This window comes from Peromyscus maniculatus, chromosome 5, assembly GCF_049852395.1.
Source record: "Peromyscus maniculatus bairdii isolate BWxNUB_F1_BW_parent chromosome 5, HU_Pman_BW_mat_3.1, whole genome shotgun sequence".
In the NCBI taxonomy this organism is placed as follows: Eukaryota; Metazoa; Chordata; class Mammalia; order Rodentia; family Cricetidae; genus Peromyscus; species Peromyscus maniculatus.
The window spans coordinates 88,230,215-88,257,628 of record NC_134856.1 but is presented as its reverse complement, the minus strand read 5'-3'; the positions used below and the strand labels follow the sequence as shown (position 1 = coordinate 88,257,628).

The window sequence follows — 27,414 nt, the reverse complement described above, 5'->3', positions numbered from 1 at the left end:
CAGAGAGACTGCCTGACAAAGAGATAAGGCAAGAAAGAGCGAACAAAAGCATTAATTTCTTTGTTTTGAACTTATATATTGAAACTGGCTGACTGGACAACTATTAGCAGTAACAATATCTTCCTACTTGAAAATAAAGATAATCAACCCACAGAGTAAATCAATATATAAATACTATTCTCTATGAGCATCAAGAGAATAAATTTTTAATGTAGGCTGAAAAATCACATAGTTTGGCTCCCTCATTTAGTGAAATGAATGAAAGGTGTTCGCTAACTTAAAGATAACCCAGTCAATTTTAATCCTCTACAGCCATGAAACCAGAATGCTAAGAAAATGCTCATTCATGCACATGAAGCACATATGCCAAGGGAATGCTGGCAACAGTCACTAGACACAAGGAAACTGGAAGGCTATACAGAAGCCTTCAAGGAAGAAACACTATACAGGAGCCCCGATGTCCATAGCCTGCTCTTCACCTTCATATTCTCCTTGATCTGCTTCTCATTGAAACTCTTGGCGACAATCACAATCCCACACTGCAGCAGATACTGCAGGGAAATTAGGGCTGAAGTTTGTGCTTTTCAGCCATAGCACAAAGAACTGGATCTTCCAAGAGATATGGGGCATTCTCATCTATCCTGAAAAGAAAGGAATATTGACTGCTTGTGGTCAAGAACTTGTGATTTCAAGACTGAAATTATTTTATATGTGTTTTAGATATGATTTAGTTACAATCTTTATTACCAGTTCTTATATCGTTGGGTACCTAGAGCACCATAGGCAACCAGAACAATGTCTTTTGACTTGCAGTCATCCAGGAGCTTGCTCTGGTTGAGATAAGGATAGCATTCTACCTGTAGATGGACAAGACAGAAAGATATCAGATTATAGAAAACCTCATATGACCATGAAAAAGAAGTGTTCCTAAGTAAAAGAAGTGGAATTGAAAAGTCTACACTATGTGAAATCTGGCTGGATCAGGAACAGAGTGGGAGAACAAGGAAAGAGATACCATGATAAATGAAGGCACCATGGGAATAGGGAGAAGCAGAGTACTAGGGAGGTCCCTAAGAACCCACAAAGATGACTCCACTATAGACTACTGGCAATGATCAAGAGGGTGCCTGAGCTAACCTACTCTGGTGATCGGATGGCTGAATACCCTAACTGTCATCATAGAACTCTCATCCAGTCGCAGGTGGAGCTTTAGGAGTCCAATCGACAAAGAGAGGAGGGATTCTATGAGCAAGAGATATCGAGACCATGATTGAAAAAAGTACAGAGACAACTATCCAAACTAGTGGAAACACATGAACTGTGGACCAATAGCTGAGGAACCCCCATGGTACTGGACTAGGCCCTCTGGATAAGTGAGACAGTTGTTTAGCTTGAACTGTTTAGGGGGCCCCCAGGCAGTGGAACTGGGGCCTGTTCCTAGTGCATGAGTGGGCTTTTTAGAACCTAATGCCTATGGTGAGACACTTTGTGCAGCCTTGGTGCAGGGAGGAGGGGCTTGGACCTGCCTCAACTGAATGTACCAGAGTCACAGACTCTGCTGACTCCCCATGGGAGACCTTGCCTTGGAGGAGGTGGAAATGGAGGAATAGCTTGTGTGGGAAGGATGGGAGGTGGGAGGAGGAAGGACGGGGGAATCTGTGGTTGATATATAAAATGAATAGAAAATCTCTTAATAAAAAAAAATAAAGAAAGAAAGAAAGTCTCAACTTCAAGTAATGGTCCTCTTTTAAAAGGTAAAAACATCCCTGAGGTGAACTGACTCTCACCCACTGAATACAGATACGCTGAGAAAAAATGAACTACAGACGGGGCAAGGAGAAGAAGCCCACCAAGCCTTGGATTTGAACTGTACCATAAAGCAAGAATTTGGTTGAAGACTGATGAGGGCAGGTATGAAGGACAAAAAAGTAAGTTTGTAGGGATTCTGCTAGCAACATTTGGAAATATTTGAGCATCAAAGCCATGGGGGTTAGCAAAGGAATAAAAGAGCTTGCCACACATGCCTGGTGATCTAAGTTCAATTTCCAGAACCCACATAAAGGTGGAAGGAGAAAGCCAACTCTACAAGGTTGTCCTCTGACCTCCAGACACACACCACAGCATGCCTGCCTACACACACACAGAGGGAGAGAGAAAGAGAGACAGAGACAGACAAGGAGACAGAGAGACAGAGATAGACAGACAACATTCATACTCATACAAACACAAAGTAAAATTTTTAATTGTATTTTTAAAATATCCAGAGAGCTAAGCACTGGTGGTGTACACTTTTAATCCCAAAACTTGGGAGGCAGAAGCAGGTGGATCTCTGTGAGTTTAAGGCCAATCTGGCCTACAGAGTGAGTTCCGGGACAGCCAAGGCTACACAAAGAAACCCTATCTTGAAAAACAAACACACACACACACACACACACACACACACACACACACACACACACACGAAGAAGAAGAAAAGAAAAGAAAAAAAAATCCCAGGAAAGATCATGCCAATTGGTTGTACAGTGTCACATGGTCAGCCCTGAAAACATGCATATAAATAACATACAAAATGAGCAAGTTGTAGTTTGTGTATTCAGGAATATATATATCTATATACATATAATAATTACATAGTAATAAATAAATACACACAGAGAGAAAACACAAGTATCTGTTCCTAAAGTGCTGATTATTACAGTAAACCTTCCCTCAGGTCATTGATTACTAAGGAAAGGCAACAAGGTTTACTGTATTACTTAGGAATAGCTGTAGTTCATCTTAACTACTTAATCAAAAACTTTACTTACATTAGAATTCAATGAAGAAAAAACAAACAAGTATCTTAAAATGAAAAAATAACTTCTAAAAAACCTCAGTAAGATAGCTAATTCAGGCGACATGTATTAATAGATATTTGAAGTAGATTTCAAATATGTAAAAATTTGTCTTAAAACATGACCCATAGATAATTATCACCTGACAGGATAGTTATAACTGAAGCAAAAGAAAACATCTGCTTTAAAAAACTGATCTGACTATTAAGAAGAGAGGAGAGGATGAGAGAGAGACAAAATTATGAAAATTATAGATGATAGGAAGTTACAAGAGACTGCAATGAAATCCAGAGGATTGTTACAGCATATTTTGAGAACTTGCATCCAAAAAAGCTGAAAAATCTAGAAGTAGGCAAATCCCTAGAGTCATATGTCTTACCAAAGTAAGTCACAACATATCAACAATTTGTTGAAATCAATAATAGACTTCCAACTAAAACAAATGAGTAGGAACCTAGGCCCAGATGGATTCACTACTAAATTCTACCACACCTTTAAAGAGAAGAGTTCAGGCTAGCTTTTTGTCAACTTGACACAAACTAGAGTTATCTAGGAAGAAGAGAATCAGTTGAGAAGTATCTCTATCAGACTGCCTGTAGGCAAATCTGTAGACTATTTTCTTTATTAATTATTGGTGTTGAAGGGCCCAGCCCACTGGGAGACACCAACACTGGGCAGGTGGTCCTGGAGTGTATAAGGAAGCAGGCTGACCAAGCCAAGGGAACAAGCCAGTAAGTAGTCTTCCTTTGTGGTCTCTGCTTCAGTTCCTGCCTCCAGGTTCCTGCCTGAGTTCCTGCTCTGACTTCCCTCAGTGAAGGACTATAAGCTGTAAAATGAAATAAACACTTTACTCCCCAAGTTTCTTTTGATCATGGTCTTTATCAGAGCAATAGAAAGAAACTAAGACAAGGTACTAACACCAATGCTCCTCAAACTCTTCTGTAAAATAGAAAGGGAAGGGACATTATAAAACTTACCCTACAAAATTAGAATTAACCTCATACAGAGGAAGCCAGATCCCCTGGAAATGGACTTGGGAGCTGCCATGTAGGTGCTGGGAACTGAACCAGGGATCGCTGGAAGAGGAGCGAATGCTCTTAAACACTGAGCCATCTCTCCAGCCCCTCCATGGCTCTTTCATTCTTTCAGTCTTGAGTCATTCTTCATTATTAGAGAGTGCAGCTTTCCTTGATTACTTTTGCATTTCCAAATTCTTGCATGCACAGAATCACTGTGGCCCCCAAACTTTTCCACAAAGACTTTATTAAGCAGAGATGCAATCAACATCCTCTGCTCCATGAAATTTAGTAAGAGAAGAGGATTATAGAAGTAATAAAGGAAGAAAGGAATGAAGAGCAGAAGAAAAGGAAACTATGGATGCTCACCTGGTTGCACACAGGCTTGTACTTGAGCCCTGGCTTGTTCAAGATCATCTCCAGCTGCCTGCAGTTAAAGTTGGACACCCCAATGAACCTGGCCAACCCTGCATCCTTACACTTCTCCATGGCCTGGGGCAGGGAGAAGGTGGTAAAGAATAATTTATGAAAGTGGCTGTAGATGGTTATGAATGCAATGTTGTGTTGCTAGAAAGAACAGTGTCAAGAAAGGAAAATAAATAAAGCTAACTACATTGTTTCGTAAGAAGAGAGAAACCAGTTTTAAATATGGACAGGAGGTAAAGACAGAATTAATGCCTTTGCTCTTCTTAGGAATCAGAAAGATTATTTCAGATAGTGGAAGATATTTCTCCCAATACTTTTCTGGTAGTCTCTAACATATTCAATTATGCCTTCCTCTCCACAGCAGCAAAATAACCCTAGTAAAGACCATGGGTTTCTTGATCTGGAGGTGCCTATCTGACTCTCACATGTGAAGCTGAGACCTGACTCCCTCTCTTAACTTCCCCTCTGCTCTATATTCCAAGTACTTACCTCCCATGTGTCACAGAGATCCACTGTGTCAAATAATAACTTCCCATTTTCATCTATTGGATTAAGATCATTTCCTGGCTAGGAAAGAAACAGCCATTATAACCATCTCACAAATGTCATGGCTTTCCCCATAACAATGCTCCCTAGTATAGAGAGGGCTTCTCCATAAATTAGGGAGAACCGCACACCAGAATTTATATTCGAAAAAGCCTTTGCATGTGAAGTTGTAGGAAATATTTAAGGTAACATGTTTCTTTTGTTCTCTCACATCTATTACATGTGTTAATTCACAACATTTCCCAGATCTCTATGGGTATCCTATTTGACTTGCATTACTGTTTAATACCAATGCCATTTCCCCTGGAGAAACATCTGTGTGACACTGAGAAAGTCAGTACATGGTCATGATCCCATCAAATAAGCAATTGCAGTCTTGACATGATTACAGAATCAGTGTTCTCATCACTGTTACTTTCCTTCAACATGTCAAAGGTCAAAGGTTAGACATAGCAGCTAAACAATGTCCATCAAGGGACTGAGATACTCCTTAGCCGGTAGGTAGAGTGTTTGATATAGTATGAACAAGGCCTTAGGTCCAATCCGCAGCACTGCATATGTCAAGTATAGTGGTACATGGCTGTAATTCCAGATACCAGGAAATGGAGATAGAAGGATAACACATCAAGGAGATCAGAATAACTCTCTAATAATAATAATTAATAATTGTTTATAATAAAAATTAATGATTAATAGTTATTAATATCAGAATAATTAGATTATTTTTTCTAAAAATCAACAACAACTAAGTCAGAAAAAAAACAATATCAATAGTAACAACTATCAGCTGTAGATTCTGGAACATACAGAAACTCCTCAGATGTTCTGTTTGTAGCCCTTTCAATGGTAGACAAAATATAAACAAGCTAGGAAGTATGACCCATTAATTCTTGGGGATATGGATTCTTTTCAGAACACTGAATGTATTTACTGAGGAATCTGTTTCCCAGGTCTTAAAATCAAACATCCTAATGAGTAAATATTTTTCTAATCTCAACCAATGTTTCTCAACATTTTATGACTTACATCTATCATCCTGCATTTATTTGTAAGTTTTTTTTTTAATTCATTCTTAGTCCAACATGTCAAGGGCCATACAGAGAGGAGTGAATCATAGGGGAGACAGTAGTTTATTGTCATTTTTTGTTGACCATATGATATCATGATGGGTAAAATTTCCATTATTGCTAGACATGGACTAAGATTGGTTTTGTTATATATTATTTTACTAATATTAAAACACATACATTTACCAAGCACTGGCCATGTACCAGGCACTATATTAATACATTTAATCTACTTTTTTATCTGTTAGTTATGTGGTTATTCTTATTGGCATTTACATAAAAGAAAATAAAGTCATAGATTTAAGGAACTAATCACTAAAAACCAGACAATTAAAAAGTTCAAAACAGTTCAGTCTGAGTCAGGTCTGTTGGTGCACACCTGTCATCTCAGTACTCAGAAGATTGAAAAAAGATAATCAAAATCTTCAATGGAGGCTGACACGTCAACATGGCTAGGACCCATTCAAAAATAAGAATGTATGATCTGCTAGGACAGTGCTCTTATTTGGCAGACACCACTTTACTCATTAAAATATTCTTTTGCTGCCTGCCACTTGCCTAAGTTTGTACAGTTTCAAATAGTAAAAAGAAAATAATTATAAACAAAAACAGATCAGTGGGCGTGATGACACATCTCTACAATCCTAGTATATGGATGCTAGAGGATCTGGATTCAGTGTTAGCCTTGGCAACACAGAAAGTTCAAAGCCAACCCCATTTTTTTAAAAAAAAAAATCAAGACTAAAGAGATTCACTTAAAAACAAAAAGATTGAAAGTAAAAGGAGCCCACATAAGGATAGACTCAATCAACTTTATTTTTAAGATTAAGTTTTACACTGGAAGATACAGATAAGGCACTGAATATAAACAACCATGAACCATGAACAAGCCATGTTTGCTACCAATGGAAAAGGATGGAACAAAAGAAAAACATATAAACAGACACATTTCTAAAGACTTTTCCAAATCCATCAATCTTGTGTGATTTGGGTTACTTGTTTTCCACATTAATTATTTTGAGTGGTTTCCATGATATATTCATTAAATTTTATCAGTTTATCTAAATCTAAATAAATCATCAATGAAATTAAAGGGCATTCGGACCACTGAAGTAAAATAGGTATGAAGATGTTGATTGCTTACCGTCATTGACACTGGGAAATGAATAAGATAGAGATCGACATAATCCAACTGAAGCTTTTTCAGTGACTTTTCCAAACAAGGCCAAACCAGTTCTGACCTATGACATGTGGAAGGTAGCTGCAAATGTTGAGAGTGAAAGTTGTGCTACATTAACACATTGTCCAAATTTATGGAATTCTTTTATCCAAAATTGAGACTTTTTCAACTGGTCAGAAACTGGTGACCACAGAGCAAAAATACTCTGTCCAATTTTTAGTTTTCCATTGTCTAATCTATTAATGTCAAGTCTGATACATATTTGGGGTTTATTGGTAAATCTATGGGACAATGAAAGGACATAAACACGTGTGAAAATTGGATGTAATAACAGCCATTCTCTGAGTTATATTTTACATAAGTTTACAAAGGAGGTTTCTATCTTATCCCTTCATGCATTAGCTCAATGGGAAAGAGTTAATATTCCTATCATTTACATAAATAAAAGGAAATGTGGTGGTAATCTAATTGTATTGAAATATTATTTTGATTTGTACTGAAATATTAATTTGATTGTATGTTAATAAATAAAGTTGTCTGGGGGTCAGAGCTATTAGAGCCATAGCAAGAGTGTGGCGGTGGTGGCACACGCCTTTAATCCCATAGATATCTGTGTGTTCAGGGTCAGAGCTATTAGAGCCATAGCAAGAGTGTGGCGGTGGTGGCACACGCCTTTAATCCCATAAGATCTCTGTGTGTTCAGGGATACAGCCAGCATTGGAGACATATGCCTTTAAGACCTAGGGGGCTGTACATTCAGACAGTGACAAGGCAGTCATGTGTTTGGGTTTACAACCAATGAGAAGGCAGAACAACATACTTTAAAAATACGAACCGAGAGGAAGTAGGTCTCTTTTCGCGAAGCTGGGACAGCAGGAGGAAGGGTGAGATTTTAGCTCTGAGCTCTGACCTCTCGGCTTTCTCTTTTACATTGTTTCTGTGTTTCTTATTTAATAAGACGGTTGGTTACATCTACATCTGGCGCCCAACGTGACAAGAATCCATTAAAAACTGCTTGGCTTGGCGGCAGGTCCGCTTTCCCGCAAGGGCGGCAGGCGGCCCGCAGCGGCGGCGGCGGCGGCGGCAGCGGCGGCAGCGGCGGCACACGGCGGCCGGCGGCGATTGGCTTCTTAGTCCGAGCTGCTGGCGTCCTAGTCCGGGTAGCAACTTCTAGCCCGGGCCTAGGTCTGTGAGCAGCTTGCCTAAAGCCGGTGCTACAAACAACTCAGACCTGCCCTGCCGAGCTTAAGGAAGACAGACCCAAGCCTTGACTCGGCACAAGAGGGAACACGTGGCTGCATTTAAGCTTTAGCCGGCTACGCTTTCTTGTGCGTTCTCTCTTTCCTCTCTCTCTCTCTCTCTCTCTCTCTGGATTTACACCTGGGACACTAGGTGGCTGCTTTGAAAATCCCCTCGGATTTCTACTGTTCTACGCAGATTTGGTAAGTCATAATATATCAGATATTTTAAAGGAAACTATCTAAAAGAGAATTTTTTTCCACATTAAAAAACAAATGGGTTTTATGTGTACATTGGAAGAAAATTGGTTTTTGTTCGAAATTTTAGGCAGTCTGGCAATGGAACAACTATATAATATTAGTATTGGTGGAATTATGCACCTCATCACTATAATAATCCACATTTTAATATTTAAAAAGATAGTCAATTTAAGTGCCAGGATAACAGCGTTAGAAGAACTTGTTAAACCTGTAAAAATTCAGACAGAAGAAATTAACAGTGAAGTTGTTTCAAGTCGGGATCATAAGGTTGCAGAAAGAAAGCCTGTTTTCACACAGTCACCCTTAATTTATCCTGTAACAGTACAGCAGATGCCTGATCAAATGGCTACACAAAATACTTGGGCTCCAATTGAAATGTTGGATTTAAAAAGGTTTAAGGAGGCAATAGTATCTTATGGCATGCATTCCCCATATGTAAAGCAAATGTTAAACACTTGGTCAACATATAATAGGATAGTACCACAGGACTGGCGGGACCTCGCACAAGGTGTTCTGGAACCCAGCCAGAGACTTCAATTTCTGACTTGGTTTAAGGAGGAGGCTAAAAACATAGAAAAACAATGGAGGGATAAAGGAGTACAAGTTTGCCAGGATCAGCTTATGGGCGAAGGCCAATATGCTTCAGCACAAGCACAATGTTTATATGATGTCCAAACCCTAATTTTATGTCGAACGGCAGCCTTGAATGCATGGGACAAAGTTGAGGAACCAGGAAAAAAATCTGAGTCATTTACAAAGGTGAAGCAAGGCCCAAAAGAGTCTTTTACAGATTTTTTACAAAGACTGGCTTCAGCAGTAAAGAGAACGGTCTCGGATTCAGAAGCTGGTAAGGCAATAATTGAATCTTTGGCCTTTGAGAATGCGAATGCAGCATGCAAAAGAATAATCAGGCCATTAAGGGCAAGATCTGCACCTATGGAAGATTGGATTAGAGAAACAATTAATGTTGAAGCTGATGAGCATGATGATACATGGGTAGGAGAAGTAATTTCAAAAGGTTTGAGGAGTGTTAGATGTTTTGGATGTGGAAAGCAAGGACATTTGAAAAGGGACTGTAGACAGGTCATTTCCAGAAACAATGTTTCTTCAAGGAACAATGGCAACAGAATGCCCCTTCCTTCTGGAGTATGCAGAAGGTGTGGTAAGGGAAAACACTGGACCAACGAATGTAGATCAACAAAGGACAGACAGGGTAATCCTTTGCCTCAGTCTTCGGGAAACTCCCAGAGGGGCCTCAGGCAGGCCCCCAGTGCAAATCCAGTTCAAACCTTTCCGGCAGCCATAGAGGAAATGCCTGCTCTGGAGAGCGATTAAATAACCAAATGCCTATTGGAATAAATCATGCTGGTCAGAATGATGAAACAGAGAGAATAGAAAATTCAGGAGAAAACATAAAGAAAATTTTTTGGCAAACTTCTATTAATGAACAAAGACCAAAATTAACGATAAAAATAAATGGTGTTTTGTTGTCTGGTCTGGTAGACACAGGTGCGGACGTTACCATAATTGCACCAGAATTTTGGCATCCAACTTGGCCTCTTCAGGAGGTAAACGTTCAACTGTTAGGAATTGGGACATTATCTCAGGTGAAACAGAGTGCAAGATGGCTCGAATGTATAGGTCCAGAAGGACAGAGAGGAAAATTAAAACCATATGTGGCTAACATAACTATGAACCTGTGGGGTCGAGACTTGTTGCAACAATGGAATACTCAGATTAACATCCCTCCAATCTCAGAAACAAATCATAAACTAGCACATGTTACTGAGAGAAATATTAGAAGATATTGTTCTAATGAGTGGTCACCAGCCATCCATATTATACAAGAACAGGGCACAATAACTGATGATCTTCCAAAGACACCAACAGCTCTACCTTTAAAATGGTTAACAGACAAGCCTGTATGGGTCCAGCAATGGCCTTTAACAACAGAGAAACTCCAGGCTTTAGAAGAGCTGGTAGAAGAACAGTTAAATGCTCAGCATATTGAAGAATCAACCAGCCCTTGGAATTCTCCTGTATTTGTTATTAAAAAGAAATCTGGTAAATGGAGAATGGTAACAGACCTTAGGGCAATTAACAAAGTAATTCAGCCAATGGGTTCTCTACAATCTGGGATGCCTTTGCCTACTCTGTTACCAAAAGGATGGCCTCTCATAGTTATTGATTTAAAAGACTGTTTCTTTTCAATACCCTTACAAGAAAAAGACAGAGAAAGATTTGCTTTTACAGTGCCTACTTATAATAATTCTCAACCGGTTAAAAGATTTCAATGGAGGGTCCTCCCACAGGGAATGTTGAATAGCCCAACTCTGTGCCAATATTTTGTACAACAGCCATTGGAAGTGATACGTAAAAAATTTCCTAAATCTATAATTTATCATTATATGGACGATATTTTACTAGCTGACTCAAATGCAGATACTTTAGAAATAATGTTTGAAGAAGTAAAGAAAATTTTGCCTCGCTGGGGATTACAAATTGCTCCTGAAAAGATACAAAGAGGAGATTCTATTAATTATTTAGGATATAAAATAGAGCTACAAAAAATTAGACCCCAAAAGGTGCAAATTCGGAGAGATAGACTACAGACTCTTAATGACTTTCAAAGATTATTTGGAGATATTTCTCATCTACGAACTATTGTTGGAGTAAAAAATGATGAACTGACTAATTTGTTCAAAACCTTAGAAGGTGACAAGGACTTAAATAGTCCAAGAGAATTATCACCTGAAGCTGAGAAAGAATTAGCATTGGTAGAAAAGAAAGTGCATGAAGGACACGTGAATCGTATTGATCCAAAGCTGGATTGCATTTTGGTTATCTTACCTTCTAGGCGTTCTCCTACTGGAATATTAATGCAGAGGGAAGATATTATATTGGAATGGATATTTTTACCAAATAAACCAAATAAAAAATTAAAAACTTATGTGGAAAAAATCTCTGACTTGATTTACAAAGGAAAATTGAGACTTCGTCAATTAGCAGGCATAGACCCAGCAGAAATTGTCGTACCATTAACTAAGGAGGACATTGAAAAATTATGGACAGAAAGTGAACCTTGGCAAAGAGCTTGCAGTAATTTTTTGGGAGAAATTAACAGCAAATATCCCAAAAGCAATAGAATTGATCTTATAAAGAGAGCTGAATGGATCTTGCCTCGAATTGTACGGCAAAAACCCATATCTGGAGTTCGTACATTTTATACAGATGCCAACAAAGAAGGAAAGGCAGGTTACAAATCAGAAAATTTAAGTAAAGTGGTTCAAAGTCCGTATAATTCAGTGCAAAAATCAGAATTGTATGCTATTCTGTTGGTATTAATGGATTTTTCAGAACCTCTCAACATAGTAACTGACTCTCAGTATGCTGAAAGAGTGGTGTTACATATTGAGACTGCAGAATTTATCCCTGATGCTTCAGAATTAACTTCACTATTTATTCAATTACAAGATACAATCAGGAAAAGGAATCATCCTTTATATATAACTCACATTCGATCCCATACTGGTCTGCCAGGCCCTCTAGCACAAGGCAATGAAGAGATTGATAAATTATTGATAGGAAATGTGCTGGAGGCCTCAGAATTTCATAAAAAACATCACGTTAATAGTAAAGGTTTAAAAAAGGATTTTTCCATAACCTGGCAACAAGCCAAAGAAATAATAAAGAAATGTCCTACTTGTTCCTTCTACAATCAAACGCCATTACCAGCAGGATGTAACCCAAAGGGTACTCAGAGAAATGAAATCTGGCAGATGGACGTGTTTCACTTTGCAGAATTTGGAAAATTGAAATATGTACACCACACTATCGATACTTATTCAGGATTTCAATGGGCAACTGCTTTGAGTTCTGAAAAAGCTGATTCTGTAATCACTCATTTGCTAGAAGTTATGGCCATCATGGGTATACCTGCACAAATCAAAACTGACAATGCTCCATCATATGTCTCTGTTAAAATGAAACAGTTTTTTGCTTATTACAATATAAAGCATATTACAGGCATACCACATAATCCTACAGGTCAAGCAGTTATAGAAAGATCAAACAGAACTCTAAAGGATATGCTAAATAAACAGAAATGGGTAACAAAAACCCCCAGAAATAGACTGCATAATGCTCTTCTAACTTTGAATTTTCTGAATGCCAATGAGAAAGGAACAACAGCTGCAGAGAGACATTGGATAATAGAAAAAACTACAGAATTAAATCAGCCTATATACTTTAAGGATGTGCTGACCTCAGAATGGAAACCAGGGTATGTATTACATTGGGGACGTGGTTTTGCTTTTGTTTCTACAGGAGAAGATAAGCTGTGGGTACCATCAAAATTGATAAAGGTTCGATTTGAACAAGAGAGACCTCTTAATTAGAGGAGGTGATAGTTCATCAACCAGCATGAACATCCAATTTAAACTAACTTGTATCAATAAAACATGCCTTTTCATTTCATCAGATAATAACTTGCCAAAAAGGAACATCCCCAAAATTAGTCTTGGGGAAAGGTTTTTGTTTTTGTCTTTTAGGAGAATGAAGGTTAAGGAATCTGAAGAACACTGGACAAATGAGACAACTGAAGAAAAGGGACAAATCATCTATCCCAAGAAACAGAGTGAAACGGTGTATGGGTATATATTATCTAAAAAAAAAAAAATTTTATGTCTTCCTAAATGTTTGTTTCTGCTTTTCTCTAAAGATTTAACACTATTGGTCTTCTAACAGTCCCAGTTCAATTAAAATTTAAAGCTGACTTTGGAGTTGGAGAATGGCTCTCTCCTTCTTTAAAATCAAGCATGTTGTTAAAAGGAAAATGCAAACTCCCTGTATCATGCCAGAATAAGAGCCATCTTCTGCTATGGTACAGGACAAAAGCAAAATTAATTAAGGGACTATTCTATTACTAATCTCAACTCTTTGATTCTATTCTGATTCTTTAAACTTTTCTCAAAGTATAAATTTTATATCAAAATTTACAAGATTAATATATATATATATACATTTTAAACTTTGTTAAGATATGAATGGTCACATAGAGTACTAACTAATTCTAGAAAAAAGGCTAGCTGCATATATATGTTTTTGTGTTCGAGTCTCTTATCAGTTTTCTGCAGGAAATCACGGCCAGGCCTAATATCAACTGAAGTCTCCAGAAAGAAGATGGGGCCCCACAACAACAACAATTCCACGTGGACAATAATAATATCATTAAGCTGACAAACATCATCCACAGATCAGCTTTGAACTACAAGGTGCTCAGAGCAATTTTGAGATGACTAGCTGAGATGATCCAGTCTCAAAGACTACTTGAATAAGGACTTGAGATAAACCCTGAACTTTGGCATTATACACAGACTGGATAGTGAAGGATATAGTTACCTCTCTTAGAATTTGACAATTAACCTAAAATTTTTCTTTCAGGATAAAGAAAACTTCGCCCATACCCAGCAGGAAGCAATTTTAAGAATACGACGCCCACATTCCCAAAGAGGTGGTGTGGGGCAGGTGGTTTTTTGGTCTTTTTAATGGGTTCTGGGTCTGGGATAATTTTCAGTATTTAGGGGGGTTGGTTACAAGTTATTGTCAAGGGTTAGGAAAAAGGCTAAGCAAAGGAGATTAGATTTAAGGTTCTTGTTTAAAAAAAAAAAGAAAGAAAGAAAGAAAGAAAGAAAGAAAGAAAGAAAGAAAGAAAGAAAGAAAGAAAGAAAGAAGGAAGGAAGGAAGGAAGGAAGGAAGGAAGGAAGGAAGGAAAGAAAGAAAGAAAGAAAGAAAGAAAGAAAGAAAGAAAGAAAGAAAGAAAGAAAGAAAGAAAGAAAGAAAAAGAAAGAAAAGAGAAAGACAATTACTAGTTTTAAATACTTTACATTGGATTGAATTGTTTTATATTGTACACAAATTTGAAACTGATATTGTTAGAAAATGCTATATGTATATTTCTAATTGTATTTATTCCATCCATTTAACAATGTAATGCAAATTTCTGATCCTTGAATGTTATTATTATCAACTATTAGGATATAAAGAAATGAAAGCTAGTAGTTAGACATTATCATAGAACTTGTAGTCATATTGGATATGTTTTAAAAATTGAGCAGAGATGTTTTAGACAGGTCATCTTCAAACCCTTCAGAGATCTACAGAATATGGCATTTAAAATGTTTTAATAACTTAGAAAATTTTTCTTTTTTGAGACATGTCGGCTCCTGGCAGTACCAATCTACTTTAGAGAAAATATGGGCATTGAAGAAACTGCATATGGAGTCAACTTTCATTCTGGCAAAAGTTAACCACTGGACAACAAAGTATCCTCGAATCAACAGGACAAAATGGACAGACAGATCACGAAACAAGGGACTACTGATTCTTGCCAAAACAAGTGTGGTTATGGCTTTATCAAAAGGCATCTTCTGAGGCCAGGACAATATGGCCCCATCCCTGAAGTGGCCTTCGCATCCGGAAAAGGTACGGTGCCCTTTTCTTCGAAGGCAGCTTAACAGGCAGAAGGCCGATGGATTCTGTTGTACAATGGAACAGCAGCTGAAAGCTCATGCCTCTCAAAAGTAGACTGGCATTTAATAGAGGGATGTGGAGAAGAAGGGGATGCTGAGATGAAGCCATATATACACAGCCAAGAAGAATGGACAGCTGAATTAAAAAACTGTCAACAATTTCCAGAATTTAAAATCCTGAATCATGACAGGACACTAGTGGAATTCAAGTGTTTCTGGTACGTGGACTGCTCTCACCCAATGTGAGGTTGAACTGTTGACCTTGTGTACATCCTACTTCACAAATGAGTCTGTCAGATACACTAAGCCTATAGGCTGAAGATGATGCCCCAACACTGCGGAGAAACCTCAGGTGACTGCCCAGGCAGCTGGCTGTTTCTGTCAACTCACAAAATTTTTTTGGAAGTTGCTTGCATGCACTTCCTGTTTTTATTTTAGTTAGCTAATATTATTCCCTTCTTGGGTCTCTGAGGGAGTTGAAGATTAGTTAGTTATGGTTGAAGATTAGTTAGTTATAGTTGAAAATTAATTAGGATAGAAAGTACATTAGATACATCTTGGAATTATCAAAATAGGATAGATAATGGAATTATTTTCTCTGATTCGTCAAATACCTGTTTAGGTATTTATTACTTGTATATATTGTATATAGTTATTGTACTTTTGTATATAGTTTTTCTTTTGTTAGTCATAACCTTTTGCTTTTTTTCTTTTTATTAAAATAGAAAAGGGGAAATGTGGTGGTAATCTAATTGTATTGAAATATTATTTTGATTTGTACTGAAATATTAATTTGATTGTATGTTAATAAATAAAGTTGTCTGGGGGTCAGAGCTATTAGAGCCATAGCAAGAGTGTGGCGGTGGTGGCACACGCCTTTAATCCCATAGATATCTGTGTGTTCAGGGTCAGAGCTATTAGAGCCATAGCAAGAGTGTGGCGGTGGTGGCACACGCCTTTAATCCCATAAGATCTCTGTGTGTTCAGGGATACAGCCAGCATTGGAGACATATGCCTTTAAGACCTAGGGGGCTGTACATTCAGACAGTGACGAGGCAGTCATGTGTTTGGGTTTACAACCAATGAGAAGGCAGAACAACATACTTTAAAAATACGAACCGAGAGGAAGTAGGTCTCTTTTCGCGAAGCTGGGACAGCAGGAGGAAGGGTGAGATTTTAGCTCTGAGCTCTGACCTCTCGGCTTTCTCTTTTACATTGTTTCTGTGTTTCTTATTTAATAAGACGGTTGGTTACATCTACAAGGAAATATTGTTTATATTTTAACATATGTTAGACAAATAGAAGACTCTAGCAATGTTTCATGAAATACTCAGGAAGCAAATTTTTATTTTCTCTATCACTGATGAAAGTGAAAAATGGATATTAAGAACCTTAAGAAATATTGGTCACCCAAGAGATAAGATATGAGATAGTCACCTAGGAAGCCCTAGTCTTATCACAGTTCTGTCCAAGTTAAACCACACTGTTATGAAATATGAAACAAAATAACAAAATAATTTTTACACTAAAGTTACCAATTCAAACATAAAGGTGAAGAGAGATTCATCAGCTTCCTCTGTTCTCAACACTGGTTGAATATATGTAATTAAACAGTAGAGTAATATGCCTAATTCGACCACTGATCAAATTATACAAATATCAACACACTAGGTTCATTCATTTGCACGTCAGCATACCATATGTGCACAATACCTTTGAAGCATAGAATATATCTTCTCTCTTCACAGTGCCATCGGCAATCTTGCTTCGGATGGCCAGCCCTACTTCTTCCTCATTTGGGTACAAATAAGCTGCATCAATATGGTGGAATCCAGCATCTATAGCTATTTTGGTGGCCTCGATAGCCATACTCTTAGAAACCTAGAAGAGCAACCAGAGGGAGTATTTTGAGATCCGTGTATTACTGTAATTAACGAGGCAATTCCATGTAATTTATCTGGTAATCAAGAGAGGTTTATTTCTGGGATACCTTACAGCCAGTAGGGGTTGGTTACAGGATGCAGGAGAGATGAGGTACCATCCAGGAGAGAACTCTGGCTTGGTGTCCCATTCAGCTTCCAGGACCACAAGGTATCCAGAAGAGCCAAACACAAACACGTACACACCTCGAGTCTTAAGGGGCTGCCTCTCACCCATGCCCCAGGGGCAGATCAGCCCCAGGGGCAAGTAATAGGCAGATGTGGCAGTTACCTGCTGTCACTCTAGGGGTAGTGTTTCAAGGTCAAAGCTAGAACAACTACCCACTACATCCATGGGATTGAATTAATTCTAGAACAGATAGCTACTTTACAAAACCACAAGTTTCTGCTGTGTTAAGTGAGTGATGTATCTTCCCAGGTTTGTGTGGGCCTTTTCTTCTCAAATAATGAGAATTGGGCATCTGAGAAAAGTTTTCAGACTGAGACAATCACTCATTGATTATTGCTATCCATGGTCTTCAGGGACATTTCTAGGTTCAGTAATTTGCTGGGAGGATTCACAGGACTCAGCATATAGCTGTAACAGTGGTTGTTACTTAAATAATGAGGTTATAAAGTAAAAGGAGCCCAAGACAATGTGCATAGCAAGAAGAACAGAGGAAACAGTGTTGGAGGTCTCTCCTGGAGAAGTCACACAGAACACACTAAATTCCCCTCATGTTGGACATGTTGTAGACAATACATGTATGCATTGTTTGCAGGAAATCTGTTGAGAGACTCAATTCCTAATTATTTAGCTGAGAGTTTACATAGACATCCTCTGTCAGCACACTCTGAAATTCACTCTCCCAAAGGAAAGCAGACCTCCATAAACTCTGCTCTTTGTATAAACAGTTAAAAGAACATGGCCATTCTTCTCTATTATCAAATGATGAAATTAAGGTTGCCTGCTATCATCCAGGGTCTAGTTTAGAAATAGACACTTTAACACACAGCAGGATACTGTCTTAACTCATCCCCCAGCCATTCTATCTGCATGACTGAAGTAAATTCTAGCATAAAAATATATACTTCTGGGATAGAGATTTAATCATCAGAATTACTTTTATGACATATAAAAGGAAGTATTTAAGTAACTTTGCCTTGATGCTCAGAGGAGACTTTGAACTTAGGCATTTGCTGGGGCTGTTGAGATTTGAGGGTCTCTTTAAAATGGATTAAATGAACTTGTGGTACTACACATACACAACCCTTTGGGAGCCAGGCACAGAATGTTATAGTTTTAATCTTAATTGTCCCCTAACGTATCAAGTGATTGAAACATGAGGACTTTAACCTCACTCGTAGGTCAGTCCATTAGTGAATTTATAATTTGATGATATTATTGGGAAAGGGTACAAATGAGGAGAGACATTCATTGTTACTAAAATGAGGAGTGTAGATGTAACCAACCATCTTATTAAATAAGAAACACAAAACCAATGCAAAGAAGAAAGACAAAAGGTCAGAGCTAAGAGCTAAAACCTTACCATTCCTCCTGCGGTGGTCCTACCTCTCCGAAAGAGAGCTACTTCCTGTGTTAAAGTCTTTATGTAGACTTTCTGTTCTGCCTTCTCATTGGTTGTAAACTCAACCACATGACTGCCTCACTGACACACATAGACAAAACACACACATTCATACATACAACAGATTTATACAAATGTATACAATCACACAAAATCACTTTCAGCCATTGAAACACTCACTCAACAGACACTCATCTCTTTCACACGCATTAGCACACAGTCGCATGCACAGTGAAACACACACATGGTAGCACACTGGCATGTTCACACTCATACACTCACTTATAATCACAGACATTCATATAAACACACACTAACACAATGCATACTTACAGAATAATAGTCATACACACTGAAATACTAAAACACATTACAAATATACTACACACACTTCAAAACTAAAACAGAGTGCACACATAACCACATACAGAAAGAGATTCCTACAAACTGACCACCTTCTCAAATATACTCTCACTCCCTTAATCACTAACATGACACACAAACACACACACACACACACACACACACACACACACACACACACATACACACACACATGCATACATACAAACTAAAAGCATACTACACATATATTAGATTCTAGGAATTGAACTCGGGTTTCCAGGCTTGTATGACAAGTACCTTTACACACTCAAGCCATCTTACCAGCTCAGATGTTATCTATATATTCACTCCTCTCGGTTTAAATTTCTACTTGAAAGAAGTTGCTATCATCTTTCATTGTTAATGCAGAAAACTCAAGCGTCCCTAGGAGATTTAATTCATACTTAAAATGTACTTCAGGTAACTACTTGTGTGTTTACTGCTTGTAACTAATTCACAAGGAAAACCAAAACTTCAACACGCACCACACTAAGTGACCCTCTTGCTCCATGGTTTCTACTAGGCCTCCATTCATTAAGGTCTGATTTCATCAAGGCCTGAATTCCTCAAGAGCTGTAGTCATTGGGAACTATTTCCTCTTCTCATTCTTTCATTCTCATCAGATTCAAGCCATCAGTCATATCCCACTCACTCTCTCTACAATTCTCTTCTAACTAGATGTTCTGCTGGGGGAGGTCCCCTGTCAACTTCACTCACTGTCCTGTCTTCACAGCAGCTGTGGAGGACCAGTGTGCACAAGAGCAAATGGTTTTAACTAAAGCCTAAGCCCCTTCTGCTCTGTAGTAAATCTAGATGTTTCCAGGCCTCAAGACCTTGCCAAGCTGGTCTGACAACTCTCCCACAGGAATGAGCTCAGAGAAAGTAGGAGCTATTAATTATGTGAGGTGCAGGGAGTGCTGTGCAGCTGGAGACTTCAGGAATCAGCCTCTCATTGCTCTCCTTCTTTCCTGATCCTGCTTTCCTATTTCCTCCCTTTTCCTTACCCTGGGTCCTTTTTGTTCCCCTCTCCTGTAAGCCTCAGAATTCCTTAAGTTTCTTAAGATGAATTCCTCCTTCCTGCTCAACGAATTGTACAAAAAGAGAACTGAATCCTTGACAATTCCATCAAGTGTCACAGACCGAGCAGAAAAACAGGCAATCTCTTAACACTGAGGAGGCTGCAGGGGTTTTTTTTGTTTGTTTGTTTTGGTTTGGTTTGGTTTGGTTTGGTTTGGTTTGGTTTGGTTTTTGTTTTGTTTTTAGCATGTTCTAATCTGTACTGCCTGCATGACCTAATTCAATTCTGCCCTGCCCTGACTACATGCTTGGTGATGTGGCTGGATTATTCTACACCCAAATCTTGTTTACTTTGGAAGAAAAGATATCAAAAGAACAAAAGACTTACAAAGCAGGTTAGCCAAAACCAGTTTGAGTTTAGATGGCTTCCAACTTTATCATAATTCAATCTGTAGATGCTTAACTCGCATATCAGTGGCACTAAACATAAATATTTTCCCTTTTCTCCCCTTCATTTCTTTTATCTCACCGTGACTTCTCCAGTGGGTCAAAAGCACATTGTGAACCTTTGTGTCTACTTCTCCTATTCTTTGGCCGAGAATAATTTTCCTCATGACCCTCAGTTGATGGTTCTGTGACTCCTCCAAGAGGGAGAAGGCACCATATGTGGGATCAAATTTGGTAACCATTCCATAGTTAGTCATTGCTACATATAAAGAGACAACTGGTCAGGAGAACTTTAAGTCTGGGCACTATTTGGCATATGTTGTTGATAGGATTCCGACCACTCCTCCAGCTGTATGACAGACAGCACATGCACAGTTCAGTAGCCAAGTAAGGGGCCTTACATCTTACGTCATCCATGCGCTGCGTGGTCATGCAATCTGCACATGTGCAGGGGAATCCCTAAAAAACCGGGCACAGACTCCTCCCCTCTCTTCTGCTCTCTTCTCCTCCTCCCTCCCCCCTTCTCTGCATGTGTCTCTCCAACAGGCCTGGCCATGCTCTCTTCTGTCCCCCCTACCAATAAAGCTCTGATACTGTGTTTTGTCGTGCCTCATGACCTTTCTTGCATGGTAACAGTGCTGCTTATTATTTAAAAGGAACAGCTGTGTCTACCATGTCAGAATTTACTCCAGAGAGATTGAAAGCCAGCCATCTGGTGTTCAGACCTTCCATGTATCTGGATCCCATAAAGACAGAAGTGAGGTTGAGGATGTGTCTCAGTTGATGATGTCCTCACATGTGCAAAGCCCTGTGTTTGATCTCTAGCACTAGACAAGCAGATAGATATACTAGTTTATGCCTATAATCCTAGCACTCAGGAAACAGAAGTTCAAGGTCAACCTTGGCTACTTAGCAAAGGTAGATGACACTCTGGGCTACATGAGACACGACATCAAAAAGTTATTTAGATAAAAGAATAAAGGAAGAAGTGTCCAAGTTTATTGTGTTTTCTCCCACTTCTCTTTCTTTTAACACAAGAATTCTTTCCTTATCACAACCCAAAGTACTTCACAAAGTCCTTTGGGCTGAACTTGACCTTTAATCTGTGTACACAGCTAGAAACAGCATGGCATTTGAGGTGATAGTGCCTGATAGCCACAGCCATAAACTAATTTCATAACAAAGTTTTCCAAATTGGCGTGAACTAGAGTGTACCCTGTGCCCAATTCCAGACTTGCTTGAGAAGTGTTTAGAATGGCTATGGGCACAACACCCTCCCCCTAATTCATGAGCACTTACCTATATACCAGTTCCAGCCTGCACTTGAGACAAACCCAGAAAACAGCTTATTGTGGCCAAATGTCTCTTTTTGTGTTCCCCAATTTTCCACATGAGCCCAGAAATCAAAGCCTTTTGTTCTCATAATGGCCACATAAGTTGGTGCTGATCTGGGCACATTACTACCTAGATTGGCACTTTCAATGATGGATGCAGATATCAAAATCTCAGTGTATTCTAAAAATGCATACAAATATCTGTCAATTGAAACATGTTTAAAAGGAAATAGGTAATAAAATGTCATAGCTGTGTTGACTGTGGCTACTTTGTTGTTTAATATTTAAGAAGTAACTTTTAAGGACTTTGAATACTTTATGATTCGGAGCTTCTTTGTTCACTCTTAGTTCAGCTGTATGTTTGCGATACAGCCCAAAGTAGCCTCAAACTCACTACAGAGCCCAGGCTGACCTCACACTCACCCTCATTTACTGCATAGCCTCCTGAGTGCTAAAATGCCTAACATTCACTGTTTTCAAAACAGTATCTATTTCTTTCATTACAAGGAATTGAATAGCATCCTTCCAAGCACACTATCCATTCTCCTTCTTTGACCTTTATCTTAGTTTTATTGGGTTCTCAGTATTTCGTTGTGAATAAAGCTTAAAACAGGCCAACATGAGTTTCTTAGTTGGGGCTAGCCTTGGTGGTTTTACTTCTCTGACGTGAGAACTACACAAGGAAAGCACTATTTCCCAGGGGCCATATAGATTTTACTTCAGAAGTTGTAGTTCAAACTCATGTTTTCTCTTTCTCTTTAACAAGGTAGGAATGAGAAATTTTACAAAGTAATGGTCTGTGTGATGGCTATTCTTGGTTGTCAACTTGACCATATCTAGAATAAACTACAATCCAGAAGTGGAAGGCACACCTGTGAGAGATTTTCTGCTTGGTTTGAAGTGGGTGAATCCATTTCTAGTCCAGACCTTTGTGATCAGAAGACACACACCTTTAATTTGGATCTTGAGAGAGAAGGCATATCTTTAATATGGTCCATACCTTCTGCAAAAATCTATATAAGAGCACAGAAGAAGGAAGATTTTGTTCTTTACCTGCTTGCCCTCACCTTGCCAGCACATCCATTCCTTCACTGGCATTGGAGACTACTTCCTAGGGATTCCAGAATAGAAGGCTAGCTGGGACACCCAGCCTCGTGGGACTGAGAAACTACTAGATTCTTGGGCTTTCCTTTCATAGCCAGCCATTGTTGGATTAGATGGACTGCAGCCTGTAAGTCATTCCAATAAATTCCTTCTTCATATATAGAGATTCATTCCATAAGTTCTTTGATAATAGAGAACCCTGACTAATAAACTGTGAAATATTATTTGTAAGTCTATGCTTAAATACTCAATTTTCTGTCTTGATAGGTATTTTAATATTGAAAACACATCGATCTGAAATCTTGCAGAAGACCTAAAGTGTGTGCAGGTTCCCAGGGAGGCCAGAAGAGGCTGTCAGATGCCTTGGAACTGGACATATAAATGGCTGTTAGATGCTCTCTGATACCCCAGCAAACCTAATCCATCAGGCTCCTCCCTAAAATGCTATGGCAGAACAACAGCTACAGCCTCCCTTCCCCCATCCATGTCTCCTATGGATCCCATAGACCATACCCTTTTGACCTGCCTCCCCCTACTCAGGGCTGTGTCCCAGCCCCTAGTTTATACAGACACCCCCTGCTCAACCACAGGCCATACCCATCAGAAGATCAGGTAGCCTGCCCACAGACCTTCTCTGCTCTCTCTGACCCCACAGACCATCCTCTCCTGACCTCCCTCTCTTGACTCTTCCCTACATTCCAGCCTTCAACACCAGCAAGCATTCCCCATGAACACACCAGCAGAGCAGAACAGCAAAACAGGCAACACACGGCCATCACACACTCTAAAAATCCAGAAAATCCAGAAGAAAAAAAAAAAAAAACACCAGGAAATTTTCAGGCAAATGGATGGAACAAGAAAAAAAAATCATCCTGAGTGAGGTAAACCAGACCCAGAAAGACAAATATTTTATGTATAAACTTATAAGTGGTTATTAGCTGTTAAGCAAATGATAACCAAGCTACAATCTGTAGACCCAGAGAGGTGAGGTAAAGAGGGCTCTAGGGGTGGACTCATGGATCTCCCTGGGAAAGGGAAATAGAACAGATTTTGCAGGTGGACTGGGGTCCAGTGGGGACTGGAGGGGGGGTGGGGGATCAGGTATACAGAGGAAATGGAATGGAGGAAGGAAATGTGGGAAGAGAAGGCTGGATGTTTTTCTCTGTGTATGTATGGTAGAATGAGTCAGTCAAACTAATGAACATATCCTGGCATTTCACCATTCCTATTTTCTTCAAGGGAAGAACAAAACTCTGATTTCTGGGCCCACTTAGGGATTTAAGAGATGGGATCTAGTGGTAGGGGGGTGAATCTTTGATAGTGAATTCTAAGACAAAATTACATCACTGGTCAACAGTTGTTCTTTAGCTTCTTATCTGGTGATGCAATCTCTGCATTTAATTCTCCCATGCTGAACCATCAGGTATGTGGTCCTAATGAGAGCTAAATCATGTCACCATCGTACCCTTTAGCCTCCCAAAACTGTAAACTAAATAAAAATAGAAACACTGTTCTACAGAATTTAATTTAGTACAATCGTTAAGCAAAATATAAGGAGGTTCCTATTCTCTCTTATGAAATAAATTAACATACGTAGCAATTCAAAGAATAGTCGGCCACTTCAGAACAGTCATTGTCGCAGGAAGAATACTGAAGAACTTCTGAGGGAGATAGGAATATCGTGTGCCTTGGTTTTGTACTGCAGGAAATATGGGATACTAATTTATGAATTAAAAAAAAAACAAACAAGGAAGGCTGAATAGCGCCGCGGCAGTTATCATCGAGTCGGAAATTGAAGTTGTAGATTCTGGAACCCGGGTACTTGCACAGTTGCAGAAGACCTGCCAAGAATGGTATTTATCTGTGTGAAGGAGGTAAATGCAGTTGTAGATTCTGGAACCCGGGTACTTGCACAGTTGCAGAAGACCTGCCAAGAATGGTATTTATCTGTGTGAAGGAGGTAAATGCAGTTGTAGATTCTGGAACCCGGGTACTTGCACAGTTGCAGAAGACCTGCCAAGAATGGTATTTATCTGTGTGAAGGAGGCAAACGCAGTGCATTTTGGGATATGTAGTCAGCGCCGAGCTTGGCGCCGTTTGAGGCCGGTGATAAACTCCTCCCTAAGAACAAGCTGCTGCTGTCCTTCGCCGCCCCAACGTGACTTAACTACTTGGCCCCACAGTACTTCCTTTTTGGCAACCCTCAAGGGCGGTGGTCAAGGTCCCTGATGGGACTGATCGACTCGCAGAAACCCAAGCCGTGTCAAAAGTGCTAAGTTCCTGACAGAAAGCTCTCCCTAAGTGATCAAACCCTACCGAGTACCGAGATGCCCAGAAAGTTGGCTGCCGCTTTCTTGAACAGATTGTGGACCTTTCCTTTTCCCATACCGGCCTGCAAGCCCCACCACTAACCCCATCACCCACTACCGCTCACGCCCCCACTACCCCCACCACCCCCATCACCTCACCACCTCACACTCCCCCACTACCCTCCATCACCTCACCACCCCTCCTTCCTCCCCGACCCCCACCCAGTACCCCTTTTCCCAGCTGTGCTGACTAGCTAAGCCGGTGGCATTTAGGAAATCAACTGTTCTTTGTCCTCAATGGAACTTGCAGCGCCAGAAGTGGCTAGGGAGAATCTAGATGGGGCAAAGCTGTTGGGAACCAGACATCAGAATTCTACGAAGCCTCCTGGAGGCTTCGATGGTGATCGCGAGATTGGGCTGCATGGAGCTCCCCTTCCTGCCGTGGTCAAAGCAACCAGCCACCAGGGTAAAGTTGGGCCAATAGAACCTATGTAGGTCTGAAACTGAAGTCTTTAAGATCAAGCTACCAAATTTACATATTCTAAATATTAATCCTCTTATAGCGTCAGCAATACTTATTGAGATATTTTCCCAAATAATTTCTACGTTCATTTTTACATGGTATTTTTTTTAAAAAACAAATACTCCACTGTATGTGTGTGTGTGTGTGTGTGTGTGTGTGTGTGTGTGTGTGTGTGTGTGTGTGGTGTGTAACTTTAGTTTGGTTTTTGGAACGGGCCCCTATGTAACTCAGCTGGCAAGCTTTCCAGGCCAGCACCAAATTTGCACTTCATCCTGCTTCTGCCTCCTGACTACTGGGATTATTGGCTTGAGTCACCACACCCAGCTTATTTCTTGTTTTGTTTTTGGGTTTTGTGTGTATTGAGATAGGCTCTCCTGTAGCTCACAGGCTGGCCTTGAACGTGCCATATAGCTGAGGAGGACTTTGAACTCCTGATCTTCCTTTCTTTGCCTTCCAAATGCTATCAATACGGGGGGGGGGGGGGGGAGCACCACAAAGTCTGCATCTACTGTTATTGTGTCTTCTGCTGAGCAGATGTTTCATTATGCATAACTCATTAATATGTGAAACAATTATCTAAATATACACCTATGTTTACCTAAATTGTTCTAGTATAATTAAAAACTCGGGAGTCAAAAATTGAGATAAAGACCTCATAAATCCAAGAAACAGCAGAGAGTCAATACTCTGACCCTCTCTCAACGTTTGACTCTGTCTCCACGTTTTTCTTGATCCACCAGCCCCAGAAATTCCTTCTTCTCTCTTCCTATCACTCTCTATCAGGCCTTCTTGGTCCTCCAAAGACTCTATGGCTGATCCCGGTCAGCCAATTGCCAACTCCATCCTTTGATTCAGGGTGGCTTTATTGGCTCAGTGGAATGATCGTGTGAACACTTCTCCACCAAACACCTGCCATGTTCAGTCAGATATCAAATATTCATAGCCACAGTAGTATGTTCCTGCTGTTGTGGGGTAACCTCCAAAGAAGACTACTCAGTCTATAGCCATTTGAAAGTCTCTATTCAAGCCAATTGAGACTACACTCAGGTTCGCGGGACCCAAGTGTAATGCTAAGCATTTAGAATAAGGGGCTTTTAAAGACAAAAAAACTATATCCTGTTCTTTTGCTTGGCAGCTTCAGGGGGAGGTTTGTACAAGCAGACAGTTTAACAGAAGCCAAGCAGAGCTAGCTGGGGCATTGATTTCGGTTTCCTGGGTAGAGCTGGGTAATTTTCAACAGGGCTTCCCATCAAGAAGATCAAATTCTAGTTAAACCTAAAATGGCCTCAGCAAGAACACAAAATAAAGGAACCTCTGCCCTGTCTTCTCTGGCACACTGGCCTCTCTTGTTTTAACTGGCATATTTAATTTTGTTGTATACATGTCTGCATATGTGTGGCTGCGTGGAAGCCAGAGGACAACCTTAGTTGTTATTTTTAAGGTGTCATGCATTTTTCTGTTTGGGGTTTTGTTTTTATTTTTCTTTTTTTCATTAACATGATCTCTCACTGGTCTGGAAACTGCCAAGTGGGCTAGGAAGCCATGAATACACCTGTCTTTGCCTCCCCAACACTAAATTTACAAGTATGTGTATTACCATACCTAGCTTTTTAAGTGTGGCTTCTGGGGTCTAACTCAGGTCTTCATGCTTTCAAGGAGAGCACTGTTCTGAGTGGGCCATTGTTCCAGC

General features: G+C 39.6%; 1 pseudogene across 1 annotated transcript; it reads right to left on the bottom strand.

Annotated features, from left to right (window-relative positions):
* Window positions 1-299: 299 nt before the first annotated feature.
* LOC102919309 (aldo-keto reductase family 1 member C1-like) lies at window positions 300-16,975 on the bottom strand (annotated as a pseudogene). The gene is made up of 6 exons (XR_013051476.1): window positions 16,812-16,975; window positions 7,034-7,150; window positions 4,766-4,843; window positions 4,220-4,342; window positions 748-857; window positions 300-641 (listed from the first exon to the last, which is right to left on the bottom strand). The product of XR_013051476.1 is annotated as an aldo-keto reductase family 1 member C1-like (transcript).
* Between the last annotated feature and the right edge of the window lie 10,439 nt (window positions 16,976-27,414).